The following is a 13,724-nucleotide window of genomic DNA, read 5'->3' as shown; positions in this document are numbered from 1 at the left end:
ATATACACTCATTCTTTTCATGTCATCATCACGTTTTTAAACAGTTTATTTTACAAAGTTAATACGAAACTTGCCATAAGCATCGTCATCATGGCATTTAATGGCACCAAATATGCAGTTGTGGCACTAGCTCCAAAAATGATAGAATTGGGTAACTCGTGTAGAAAGAAACTTTCTTGTTGCACACTTTCTTTCGATGGTATAGTGCTTTTGTCTGGAGCATAGCCAATCTAGGCACTTCGTGCTGCACTCATTTGCCGACTTGTAGCAGTCACAAATGGCAGACAATTCAGATGCAATTCATACTGCTGCATCTCTAAGTGTTTGCTTTTAGTCTACCACAAAACTGGTTCATATCTGGCCAGACTATTCTTTCCTTCGCTATGGGCTACACTACTTGAAAGCCGCATTGTTCTCTGCATTCTGTCATCAGATTCTCATTTTCATTAATGAAAACTTATGATTTTCATAAGTAGATTTGCAATGTTGCGGTGTTTCATTTACAAATTAAGCACAAACTAAACGAAAATGTTTGGACACTTTCTATTTCATACAGAAAAAAAAAGTAAAGTTCTTACATTATTAACAAGCAGTCCAGCCCATGAAGTACACGGTTATGCACATTCACAAGTGGAAATTGGGCTTCACATATTTTGCATGAGGGCTGTCAGCACTTTGGCAAACTCTGCTAAGCTGCAGTCAGTGCTAAGCAGGTCACATTCCAGTTGACATAGCTAACCTGCAATTCTTGTGTAGAAGCCACACATATCAAGGGAAGGCTAACGCTCACAGGAGCTGCACATTGGCCATCTGAAAGTAGCGCTGCAGAAAGTTGTTGGCTGCTGGCTGCAGTGAGCTGTTGATGGGGTGCCAAGCGGCCAGGACAGGCGGCTGAAAGTTTCTGTAGGCTCTGCACAAGATGCAACCGTGCATCTGGGATACTTCCCTTGAACGGGTCATGCTCCTTCTTGCCTGCAAAGATCAGTTGTGAGTAAGCTGTTTGGTAGCCAGGAGTGTCCTCAATCTCGACAAAGTGTTCATCATCTGGCACGCTGTCATCTTCAGGCAGTTCAAAGAGGTCAATCAGTGCCTGTAGCAGGGGGCCCCAAAAGTGTGAGTACTCCCCATCAATGAGAGCGGGGGCCTCTGTAAGGAGCTTGGTGATGCCTACAGCACAGATCTTTCGTTCCAACTGGCCTGTGACTTTCTGGACATCACTGATGACGAGCCTCTCAAGAACCATGCCAAACATCTTGGCTTGTATGCTGTCCACAGTGGAGATGAGGGCAGGTGCGCCATACGGTACACATACAAGCTAAAGAAGACAAGCAGGCCTCGCACAAATTTCGTCGTCTTAGAGCTTTGTAGACGCTGGAAGAGCAGCAGGAAAATTTGCTTTGTACTGGCCACCGCTCATCTGTGCTCATGTGCTCCAGAATACTCTGCACAATGTAGAATCCTTCATGATCATTGGTCTTGGAGGCAATAAGCTTCTGAAGACCCCCAGTACACCCATCAGAACATCAGCCAGAATTGTGCAGCACCCCGCTCAATGAACGCCTGCAGCAGCAACGAGTGGGTGGATTTTCCTGGCCGTTCCCAAAGCACTGGAGCAAGCAAGCAGGGGAATAGTGCCATGTATGGGTCAGCACAGGTGAACTGTGACATTCCAGCATGAGGGAGAGCAGCTGAAAAACATAGGGGACAAATTCTTGCACATCCTGCTGAAGAATATCCTGGAACACAGGAAACAGGCTGCTCTCAAAGCCTGTCACTGCCGACGGGTCTTTTCCACAGGCAATCCTGATGGACAAACTGAGTGTCTCAAAGAGGAAGTGGTTGAAATGGGGTTTTGAGGGATTCTTGCTAGCCTGCACGAGTTTGGCTGTAAGCATTGGAAGCAGCTGACTGAGGTAAGGCAACACATTCTCTTGCGAAGGGAGAATGTGCGCATTACTGCTTTCATTATGTACTCATTCTCAGCAGAGCCTGGATGAGCGAAAGACTGGAAAAGGTTTTTCAATAGCTGTTCAGAGATGTGCCCCACGTCAGCGGCAGCAATCACAGCCTTCCCATGTGGATCTTCATGGTGAGAACTTGTCAACAGCACTAGCAGCATAAGTGTGAACCACATAACTTGGTGCAAGAAACACGCGGACCACATGGGGCAGACTCTGAAGAATCATATGCTTAGGCAGCTGGTTCCGGAACACCATTAAGTACTTGATTGCATCCTTTTCAGTACTGGAAACTCAGTCAGGTCTCATTGTGAAGGTCAGGAGCAATAAATTCCTGTAGAAGTCAACCACATTGACAAGTGAGCTGGTCTGGTGGTACCCAGTTTGCTGTTTGCGCCTTGACAGCCATTGAGGTGACAAGGTAGATAGCAACATCTTTGTTCTTCCAGTTTCGTGCTGGTTCTTTAGCAAAAAGTTGCAGCATGGCTGTAATATATTGGAGAATGTCTCGGTGATCTTCTGTTCAAAGTGTTTTGACAGTGCACGAACTAAGTCGCAGGCAGCACGACGACGTGTGTCGATGTCAGACCCTTCAATGTCTTTGCGGACATACTCTTCTGGATTATCTTCAAACAACTCTTCATCACTTGTGCGGAACTCCATGTTTGGTATGATCACTTTCTCGCAAATTGAGCCAAGAACATTAGCATCTTCAAAGAGCTGCTTGTAGTGGGGCCTCTCAGCAACAGCTGAAAGAAAGTGGATGGCATTGCTAACAAGAATGTCATATTTGGCCTGAGTCCGGTTTCGTCAGAAGGTGCCAAACAGCTGTTACAAAGCCAGGCAAATAGGTCTGGAACTCTTCGTCATATTTCTGGGCATAGAGACCAACATTGTCACAGATCTGGGACTTCAGCTTCCAGCAGCCCTGCCTCTTCATCTTCATCAGTCTGCAGCACCTTGTTATCAGCAGTCAGCAGGGTGAGGAAATGTGACATCCAGATATTCATGTTGTCCTCAAATATCTCTGGCAGGTCTTGATAGTTAAGGCTGTAGAATACTTTCGCTATCAGCCCAGAGAGCTAAATATGACCTTGAGCGCAGTCGGGTTGTTGGCATGAGTCTTGGCCAGCTCCATGGTAGCCACGAACAGGTCTGTAAACGGCTTTGCAAAGTTGTCCAAGACATGCTTGATTTCTGTCCATAACTCCTGCGACTTGAACTCGTAGCGGTAGCGCTTGAAGAGAATGTGCAGTTCGCAGCACCCCGTTAATGACGTGGAATTCGCCGCTCTGGAAATGGGTAATCATTTCGGGCAGCAGTTCGGCCAACGAGCTGGGAAATCTTCACGACCGATGATACTGACGGCGTCGCTGAGCTGTTTCTGCAGCTGCTCGGGGCTGCGCAGCATCAGGCCCACGATCATCTCTTTGACGGCACTGCGGTCACTAGGGTGCACTCGGTCAGCGCCGTCCTCAGGAACCGCCCAGTGACGCTTCACATAATTCTTGAACGCATCGCACCGGCCACACGGATCACCATGTCGATGTCAGCTTTGTCCACGAGGTGCAGCAACAAAACAGGGTAATTTTGGTTCCCTCTATCGTCTCAAGAAATTTTCCGCATTACGACGAGTCGTAACGTCCACCTGAAGCGTTTGCTGGAGGTATGAGGCGAGCGTGCTCAAATGTTGTCGGTTTTTCCATCTTGTATCAGGTTGTAGGCACTCACTTGCCGGCGAACCTCACTTTAAATGACGGATTTAAACTCTCGTCCTCAGGTCCATCCTAAAATACGTTACCCACGTGCCCTCATGCAGTTTTTATGTTTGACGCAGAGAGCAGCACGCTAGCTAGCCTTCTTTATTTTGGAGTGATTTTTGCATGCTTGCCTAATCAGTCTGCTAGTCGTGAGAGCCAGTGGTGGTGGGGAACTGCGGCGGCGCCACATTCTCATACATTCGCTAAATTTTGATAATAGGGCAATGACAACTTTCGCCAGGCGTTGTCACTCCGTGCCTGTCCGTGCTCGCACCTTTGAATCCGCATGCGCATGCAATGTAGGAAAGGTAGCTGACATGGCCCTAACCGTTCACCTAAAACCATGAGTTATTGAGACAATAGCGCCCTCTTAAAGCTTCACGGTCTTGTCGTCATTGGGCAGGCATTTAAAAAATTATAGGTCATGTAGGTTTCTTCAATCAACGCCATGGAGGAAGGAAATTTTTTACCTCCATGATCAACGCCAATGGATGTAGGCACTGGCTGGATATATGACATTACCTCGTTGTGATGGCTGCGAAGGAAAGTTGCGAGCGTGGCTGTGAGGTTCTGACTTGAAAACCTGAAAACTGCGCGAAAACCAAGGACCATGGCCGCCGTGTTGAAGAAACGGGCATTAGCGGAGTTTAGTCAAGTTTTGCAGGTAAGCTGAATGTGTGGGTTTCGGGCGGAAGGGAATGTTGTGCTTGACATCGTCTTTTCACTTTTGTTCAGGAGGAGCCGCCTAAACCACTAAAAAAGTTATGCATATCCAAGAAGCCGGCACCCCAAAGGACTGTCGATGTCGCCGAAGTTCTGCAGTCAGGCAGCTCGTCGGATGTGATCATGATGCTGATCCAGTTATCGGAGTGCCTGCCGACACAGGTATACTACAAACCACCAGAGCTAAAGCAACTGGTTGCAGTACACGTGCTGTACGTTTCCGTAACAACTGGCTTCGCGTCGCAGTACGTTTTGTGCTCACACCGGCAAGTGTAAAACAGCAGCTCGAAGATCGCGCGTCTTGTTTTTTGAATATATACCGCATGCTGAGTGCGCATTCGAAAATGACGCATGACGTATTCGTCGCCTGAATCAAACTACTTAACTGTTCCAGTCGAATGGTCTGTAAAAGTAATTTCCAGTCGTAGCTCAGCTGGGATCTGTTGAAACTGGATCCCAGTCTGAACGGTTTAAATAGTTATTTCCAGTCGTAGCTCAGATGGGATCAGTTGGAACTGGTTGAAATTGTGGCGTGCCTTCCAAAGGTTTCCAGTAGCGTACAGCAGTAGCCGCAAGTGGTGCTGCAAGAAATTCTAGTGTCACGGCGGCACTTCTATCGGCGTGATGCGCTGCACAGGCGGCGCTGTGGTAACGCGGTTAACAGAGCCCTCCATGCCGCGCTTATCGGTTTCGGGTAGTACGAAACGCGAGGCCCTGCTGGGGAGTGCGAGGCGTTCAGGTATATCTGCTTGTCGGAGGAGGGGAGACTTTGCAGCATGATTTCCGTTGCCAATGAAGAGAAGTGCTGTGCCGCTTTCGAGTATGTACTGTTTGAATTACATGATGCCAAGCTGCAACAGCAGACTGTTGCAATGTGTCTATTTGCTTAACACGCATAAACTAGGAGCCATGACTCGGAACAATGATGTAAATAACTAAGCAAACTAATAAAAGAATAAATAAGCTACTAGCGTTTGCACCATGACTGAGCTTGTGGCGGTTTGGTACATGTTGAATGCCGGCCACAAAACACGCTTATTCAGCAAAGCACATTTCCAGACATTACCTGGTAAATAGTGTGATTGAGTGTCTGTAGCCTTTGTGTTCACACGCAGTTATTTTGCTTATAGAGACAATGATCGCAGGAATAGTTTCGTCACCTCTGTGACACACCATTAGCGGGAACTGACCTTGGGGCCTTTCGCCATGGGTGGCCACAAGTTCATTTCACTTTCAGAAAGTTGACTGCATGGCCAAGTACATCTGTGCCGCAGTGATTAACAGTGGTCGAACAACGAAGTTGTTGAAGCCAACGTTTCCACGAGGGGACTTGTGTCATCAGGGCAGCAACTGTGCCCTGATCAAGACAAGTCTCCTTGTCGAAATGTTGGCTTCAGCGACATTCCTTTTTCTACTGTTGTTAATCATTTCAAGCCTCCATCCTGTGAACCTGTCTCTTGTTTTGGATATTTATGTAGCAGTGTGTGTTTGTGGCATGTTTACGAGTTGGATCACTGAATTTCACCAACCGTGCATACAGAAAAACTGTAAAACATGCTATGTCACTCTGCAAACGTTGACGGAAGAGTTGTCATTCCAAGCATGGCTGATCATATTCACTTTCAAGATAGGCAAGAATATCATATAGGAGGACCGCATGTAGCATTGATCGAAATTGCAAGAACATTCAAACATCTCAAGTGGTGAACTTGTGATCGGTTGGTGTGAGCGGTTGGTGCCTACTGCTGTGCGCTGATGTTCCTTTGTACTTGACAAGTCTGTCCTGAAACAAAAGAAAAAGACGTTATGAGCAACTACATACCCCAACAATTACGCAGAGAGAGAAAGAAAATCACCAGCCCTTCCCCTGTCGAGAAAATTGGGGTAGCAAAGGTTGTCTGTGTGTTTCTTGACCTACTCCTTTCCCTGCCCTTTCCTACTACTTTTCGTCCCTTCCTTCCTTCTTTTGTTTCCCTTCGTGCAACATTTCCTTTCATTGCGTTGTATGTTTCCTTCCCTCGATGCATAGATTAATAACGTTTATGTTTTATTACATGACATGTCGTGAATTTGAATGGCCCTGACGAATCATACACACACGACAAGCTTCGCTTACCCCCATTTTCTCGACAGGCGATGGCTGGTGAATTTTATTCACTTTTCACTTCTCTGTTTCTGATGTCTTCGTTTCTGGGCTCTGGTTGCCTGGGTCCCACGAGACAGGTACGTGCAACATTTGGCTAGTTGATGTTGCAGGGCTTCTGAAGGGCGAGACAGTGCAGCAAGATGAGACAGATAAAAAGAAGGAGGAGGAAAGAAGGAAGGAAAGGTAGGGAGGTCAACGAGACGCACGTTGGCCTTGCTGCCCAACCGGGGAAGGGGTTTAAGAGATGAAAGAAGAAAGGAGAGGGAGGGAAGAAGGTACTCTCAGTGTGAACACGTGCAGTTGTCCATCACTGCACGCCTACAATCGGTCACTAAGGCAAGTTGATTTCGTGAATCGTGGCAATACCCGCGTCGCTTTGAAAGCCTGCGATGCATGGGCCATGGGTGCAAGAATCTTTGTCTCTGAAACGCTCTGCTGTCTAATCAGTTTAACACATTCTGAAGAACATTGTGTTCGATGTTATAAGGTTACAAAAACACAACACGTGCTCGTTCGTCTCTCCATTTGCATGGGTCACAGATAGGTATGTTGGACATTCCAGTAGGGAATTAGTAGGCTTTCGTTAAGCCACCCCAAATGAGAGGATAGGAAGAAGATAACACAAGCGCTTATGTTGTAGGCAGTGCACTAGTAGGGTGGAATTGGTAGTGGGTCGTGTGACAGTTGCAATGTGCTTGTGTATTTCAGAAACCCAGGGCCCAGCACCCACAAAGGGGGGGGATAGGCAACGAAAGCTTCGGTTTTAAAAGCAGTGCTGCACTTAAAGGGACACTAAAGCAAAACAATAAATCAACTTAGACTGATAAAGTATTGTTTGAAAACTCTGCTGTCTTTAATTACACTGCAATAGGTCAATTATTAGAAAAAAATGAAGCTCAAAGTAAATTTTTTTGAATTTCGCACGGAAACCGAACGTCAGCACTCAGTGTGACGTCACGACTTCTAAAGTAATTTTCGTATTTGGGCCACGTTAGCTCAGTAAAAGTTCGCGAAACTTGCCATATTCAGTCTTGGGCTCCTTTAGAACACAATGCAGTCAATCTTTACTGCTAAAGAATGAACTGAGACCTAGAAGACGCTCTCAAAATCCATGACGTCACGGTGAGCTAGTGCGGGAACTTCAAGGTGGTGTTGCCACTCGCCTTCTGTGTTTTTAGTTTTTTCTAGCTTACCAAGCGACTTTTCGCGGTAAGAGTGGGGTTTTCGGTATTGTGGAAGGGTAATCGACTGATACAGAAGAAATCATTTTCCCCTTTAGTGTCCCTTTAACGTGAAGGTGGTATGTTCTGCGCATAATAAGCTTCAGGGGCTATGCTGTCTCCCAGGTTTTCTTGTTCCACTGGTTGACAAAGCTTACAAAAACTAGTTTTTATGTTGTGCAGAGCATGTCATTTATTATGTGCTGTTATCATGTGGCCGTGCCTGTGTGGGCCAAACAGGTAGGCGCATGAACATTCATCTTGGAGAGCATTGCAACATCTTCGACAAATGAGTGGTAGCTTTGTATCTTCATTGCAGAGTGTGCATTTGTCGACCAAATTTTGATAAAACCAGTATTATTGGAAAAGCTGTAATATCTCATCAGAGAGATCGAGGTGAAATGATAGCTAGCTTAGTGACTTCTGTGGAGTATGTTGAATGGAACGAAAACCAGAAGGAGAAAAAAAAAACGATATTTTTCAGCAGAATGAAAACGAACCGAAACGTTATTAACCGAAACGTTATTTATTATTTTGTTTCGGAGTGAAACCGAAATATTTTATCGGTTTTCGCTTTTAGGGGAAAGTCGACAATCCGAAACAACAGACATCAGACAACGTCAGTATTAGCGCATGTCACGGGTAGGATAGTGCGAGCGATAGCCGGTCGAGCGCTCCACTAATCCAAGCCTGTTGCTCAATGCACTAGCTGATCGGCATCGTTACAAAACCCAGGGCTTGTGCGCAGAAGAGCTTATCGTTCTTTTTCTACGGGTACAACGCTTGTTACCGAAGCTTTATCGTTCGTTTATGTTCAAGTTCGTTTTATCAGAACAGCTGTCTCGCATTTACGCGAGTATACTCGATGACTTGCTACTTCTGAGATCATGCCTTGACTCAAGCACTGAGCATGATCTCAGAACTCATAATTCACTTATCTAGAAAAATAAATACTATGTTTTTACAGCGAAGCTGTTAAGGGTTCAAGTTCCAGTAGATGGCGTCCGTAGACCGACCGGCGTGTACAACAATTGTGGCTCCATGTGCTTGGCGGTTTCCCGTCAGTCGTGCCTTAGCATAGGTGTCAAAACGGATGGTGGATGGCCCATTGTTTTCCCCTCGCCACCGCCGATGCCTCTTTCAGAAGTTCGTGATACTCGGCGGTGGCACGTCCCACCAATCGTTGTGCCCCTTTGTCTCGTGACTTAGAGATCGCGCTAGCGCTGTTACCAGCAGTTTTGCCCTTTGGACTCGCTATGGGATGGATGCTCGTTTAACCACATCTTCCAGGATCCTGACGATAACGTGCAGTGTGCCGTCGCTATGAACACTGTGGTCATACGCTAGTCTATGACGATAGGGCGGACTTGGCACAGCAAACACACTATTTGGCCATCTTGCCGGGTGAAAACAAGACGCCGGTGTCCTTGCTCTTTCGATGAACATGCCGAAGACGCTCAATATAGCAAATAATGATAATGAATTCTTTATATCAATATTCGCTATACCAGGCCACCATAGTCATAGCTCTTCGCTGGCTTCCATCTTCACAGTAGTGGAAGGCTCTGAATTTTTCGTTAATCTTCGACAATTTTTGCATGCAAGCAAAAACCATTATGAACCGTTACGGATCATTTTTTTTTTGTTCCAGAGCAAAACCGGAAAGGAAACTTTTTTCAGTGGAACGAAACTAAAACGGGAACAAAATGTTGCCCTGCTTTTATGTGTCTGAGCCACGAATTTCACTATCAGAAAAAGAAGTGTAACTTTGGAGAGGTTGATGTGAATGTGTTGAGGGTGTGATGGTGACCCTATATAATGCAAGGTTCATGTCAATAATAGGGGAAAAGTTAGTGCTACATGTCTCGCCATCTCCTCTCTTTGTCCTCGCTTGAACTAAGGAAAGAGACGGAGATTTGGAGTTTTCCCTGCGCATTGACTTGAATAACTCACTCTGTGTAAGGAGCTGTTTGAGTGAAAGCAGTGAGAGGCACGGGGAAATTGGAGTTTGTATGTGTTGTACGTGTACAATCAAGAACTCGGGTTACCTTGCATGGTTACCGTGCTGTTCATGAACATGCTTAGCAACAAGATATATGGAGGGATAACTCATGTGAGTGTGCTTGCTTAGCATATGCCAATGCATACATCGTAAATCACATGCATCGAGTGAAGGACTACTCTGCACACAACCTGAAAAAGCACTCATTTTCATGGCTCATGGTGATTAAATGTTAATGTGTAAAGGTACACTGCTCACCAAAGCACTTGTTTTCTAGCAGGCTCTAGATATATTGATGTGCATATGGTTTGATCCCTTGTTGAAGCACTGCATTTTTTTTAAAAGGAAAGCTATGCAATTTGTTAGATGGGCACTGATGATGATGATGACCCCAGGCCAATCCAGGCCTGCATTCCATTCCAATTAAGACATATTCAGGGCAATTAGGAATGTGCAATTGCTGTAAAATAACCCTTTGTTGCCGCAGTCAGAAGAGGTGCAGAGTTGTACAAGTCTTGCTGGAGCACTTCTCTAACGAAAGGAGACAACAGCTCGTGCCAAGCTGTCTTCAGTGCTGGCCAGCTGGTGTGTCGGCAGGGTGCACCCGAACCTGCAGCAGCGCTTGAGGACCTTGCTGCACTGCTTCGCACTGAGACGTCACATGCCGTGTTAGCTGCCCTGGTTGATTCACTGCACTGCGTTGGGCTACAGGCACCCAGCGACAAGCGTGTCAGCACAAGGCCAGCCAGCTGGCCAGGCAGGTAGGCAGTGTCTGGAATTGCTTGGGAGAGAATAGGTGTATGGACATAATTATTAGCTTTGCTGATGTCAACAACCATCTCTTGTGCCAAATATGTTTTGAGTTTATGCAGCGACATTGGAGGCAAAAGCCTAAGATTGACCGGCGTTATTGCACCAAAATTCAATGGCATCAAAACTGATGGTGCCTCCATTGATGGTTGAACCCACGACCATTGGTGTTAATTGAGGCGAAGTTAATTAAGATAAAGTTAATTAAATCATGTGAACCTGCAGCATCAAAATTCAATGGCACTAAAATTGATGGTGCCACCATTGATGGCCGAGCCCACAACCATTAGTGGGGGTCAAACCCACGACCTTTGGTGTTAATTATGGCAAAGTTAGTTAAGACAAAGTTAATTGATATAAGTTCATTAAGGCAGTCGAACCTGCGACCTTGGTGGCACTTGAACCCTCGACCTTTGGTGTTAATTAAGGCAATGTAAATATGCACAGTTAAGATTTATTTAATTAAGGCACTCAAACCACGACAGTTCGGGAGAGTTTGACCTTTGGTGTTAATTATGGCACAGTTAATTAAGGCAGAGGTGATTAAAGCACTTGTACCCATGACATTTGGTGGGAGAAAACAAGTAATAGCAAAGCATAACAACGCATTCGAATATGTCAAGTAATTAAATTAATGTCTCGTGAGCGCACAGGCTTTTCGCCTTCATCCTTTTTTAGCCTGTGTTAAAGTGACTGTCAACTTTTTTATTATTTAAATTGTGCCAGGGACCTCAGAGCCAGTATGTCGTGTGATGTCACAAATTTCAATGTATTTTCTCAAATATTTTGTTGTTGAAACGTTGTTGTGATTCAGTGAAAGTACTTTAAACTTGCAAAGTTCAGTCAAGGTCAATGACGGGTGAGGCTGAAGTGAAGTTCCAAACTAATGGGCATTGACATCAATTATGGTCGTGTTATTGAGCGCAACTACATCTCGCGGGGCAAAACACCAGTTGCCCCACGAGACGTAGGCCAGGTATTCATTACCTGGTCTATGTGTGACATCAGCCGTTGATGTGTGCACGGGTGTATGCTTCTGTCAAGCCTGTTCACTCTTGCACTACATATGCTAGCCTTCACTTCCCTGCGCCCCTTGAGCACAGATAAGATGTCTGGTAAGCAGGGTTCATCCCTCTATTACCATAGCAGCCACTTCTCTCCCATCCTTCCACATGCTGTTTTACATGCCACAAATCCATCATCTGCTGTCAAAAGCAGGAACACTGCGAGCTGTCACTGACCTGCAAGGAGTTTATCGTACAAATTCTAAAGCTCAGGGTTTCAGTCTGCAATGACATGCTAACATGAATAGACCGAAAACGGCAAATCTATTCTCAGATCGTCCTTCTTCCATGACTTGTTACGTGGTGTACACCGTTGCATGCGCGCTCGTTTCACGCTCTTTAAAAGCGGAACTGTCCTAGCTAACCGTAAAAAGTGCCGCCTGCCGCAAAACCTCGCTGATGAGCTATGGCGTCACTGCGTTGCCTAGCAACCACCTTGCGGAGCGGCGTGTGCCTTGCCTCCTCTCTGTGCTGTGCACATGTTGCCTTGACATGGGACGTAAGGAGGAAAGGAGAGCATGCTCGTGGTGTGCGCAATGCTCGGGAGAGGAAAAGGAAAATGAGAGCGAGATAGAGAGAGAAGAAATTGTAGCAGCACCAACGGGGCAACGCACCGGCAAGTGTAGAGGTGCAGCTTGGCTGTGACGTCACCGGGGAGATAAAGCTCAAAGCGCCGCGACGGTGGCACAACTCTCGTTGACTCTGTGGCGAGTACATGTAGCCTTGACATGGGATGACCAAAGAAGATCCGGACACTCGAAGAAGCCGCCGCTCATCTTGAAGCGTGCCGCGCGGCCACGTGACAATCTGCGCGTCGCGGCGAGCCGATTCTGAATACCGTGCCTAGCAGCGCTTTGCATTTCCTAGCAAAACTTAGCCGAACCTAGTAAAACCTGAAGAAGCTAGACCAATCACCAGCTCCGCTGTTTACTCCAGCCTTGCACCACTAGTGCAAGCTGCCCGCGTTTTTACTTCTTCCAGTCCCACCTGGCCGCAACAACAGCCAGGAGAGCACGTTCTAGATAACACAGCTGAACAAAAACGGAGACTAATGCCATGCTGCACACACCACCCTTTGCCACCGTACGAGACTTACGGGGCAGCACATGCATGAGCACACACCACCATAACACAACCGCCATTGTGCCCCCCACAACATGACTGCTACAGCGAAAAACACCATGTGACTTTCTTTGCACTGTTCTCCTAACGAGCGGAGTGGGTAGGGCCTCTCCTCAGTTTTTTTTTCTTCCCATATCTCGTGGCGATGCATGCTGAGATATTCAGAGATGGTATCGCCGTATTAACACTGTAATGCCGTTAAAACTCTCTTATGCATAGCTATGATAAGTAATGGCAATATAGTATGTAATATTAACCTTATAAGATTTGATCGGTAACTTTATTTTAGAACTGCCTTTTACTAATAAATATGTTTTAGCTATGTCTCTCAGTACCAGAGAAAACTACAGTGGTATGTGGGCTGTGTTAATGAAAATGAAAGTGAAGTTGGCTCCGCGAAATGTAGGTGGCTTTGCTGTGCCTCCACAAGCCGCCTTTGTAGGACGTATGTGCTTCTATGGAGTTGCGCTACCATGCATGTACATATACATTGGTTCAGTCTCTGGCTCTTTTAGAATAAAATATACTGTATTTTTGTTGTATAAAATGCAGTTTCTTTCCGAAAATTTAATTGGTGCGTCTTATACAATGGTACACTTTACATATGCATATGACCTCCGAAATCACCCCGGCAGTGTCGAGGATCACGCGCAAGCCTGTGCAAGTCGCGCCATGCTGCGCGGCTACGCGCATCAGTGCGCAAGATTAGTGCATGCCCTTCTCCTCTTTTCTCTACGGCTCGCCGTGCAAGCAGCTGCAGGTGGGCCTGGCCTCATAGGCCTCCCCGGCGCAATCTTGGGGTCATGTCCAGGCCGTGCATTCACTTCTCCCTTTTCCTGCAGCGCGCCGCGCGAGTTGGCAGCTGGGCGTGACCTCCGAGATTGCATTGACAGTCATGCAATCTCGGAGGCCACGAGCC

General features: G+C 46.4%; 1 long non-coding RNA gene and 2 pseudogenes across 1 annotated transcript; 2 read left to right on the top strand and 1 right to left on the bottom strand.

The window, feature by feature from the left end:
* Positions 1 to 525: 525 nt before the first annotated feature.
* LOC119435113 (exportin-2-like) lies at positions 526 to 3,908 on the bottom strand (annotated as a pseudogene).
* Positions 3,909 to 4,193: 285 nt separating this feature from the next.
* LOC119435109 (uncharacterized) lies at positions 4,194 to 10,317 on the top strand. Its single transcript, XR_005188760.2, has 3 exons — positions 4,194 to 4,382; positions 4,454 to 4,603; positions 10,297 to 10,317. It is a non-coding gene; the product is annotated as an uncharacterized LOC119435109 (long non-coding RNA).
* Positions 10,318 to 10,391: 74 nt separating this feature from the next.
* LOC119435112 (integrator complex subunit 4-like) overlaps positions 10,392 to 13,724 on the top strand; it is a 58,004-nt pseudogene continuing 54,671 nt past the window's right edge.

This window comes from Dermacentor silvarum, unplaced genomic scaffold (genome assembly GCF_013339745.2).
Source record: "Dermacentor silvarum isolate Dsil-2018 unplaced genomic scaffold, BIME_Dsil_1.4 Seq458, whole genome shotgun sequence".
Classification (NCBI taxonomy): domain Eukaryota; kingdom Metazoa; phylum Arthropoda; class Arachnida; order Ixodida; family Ixodidae; genus Dermacentor; species Dermacentor silvarum.
Note: the sequence above shows the minus strand (reverse complement) of the source record. Positions and strands in the feature narration are given on the sequence as shown.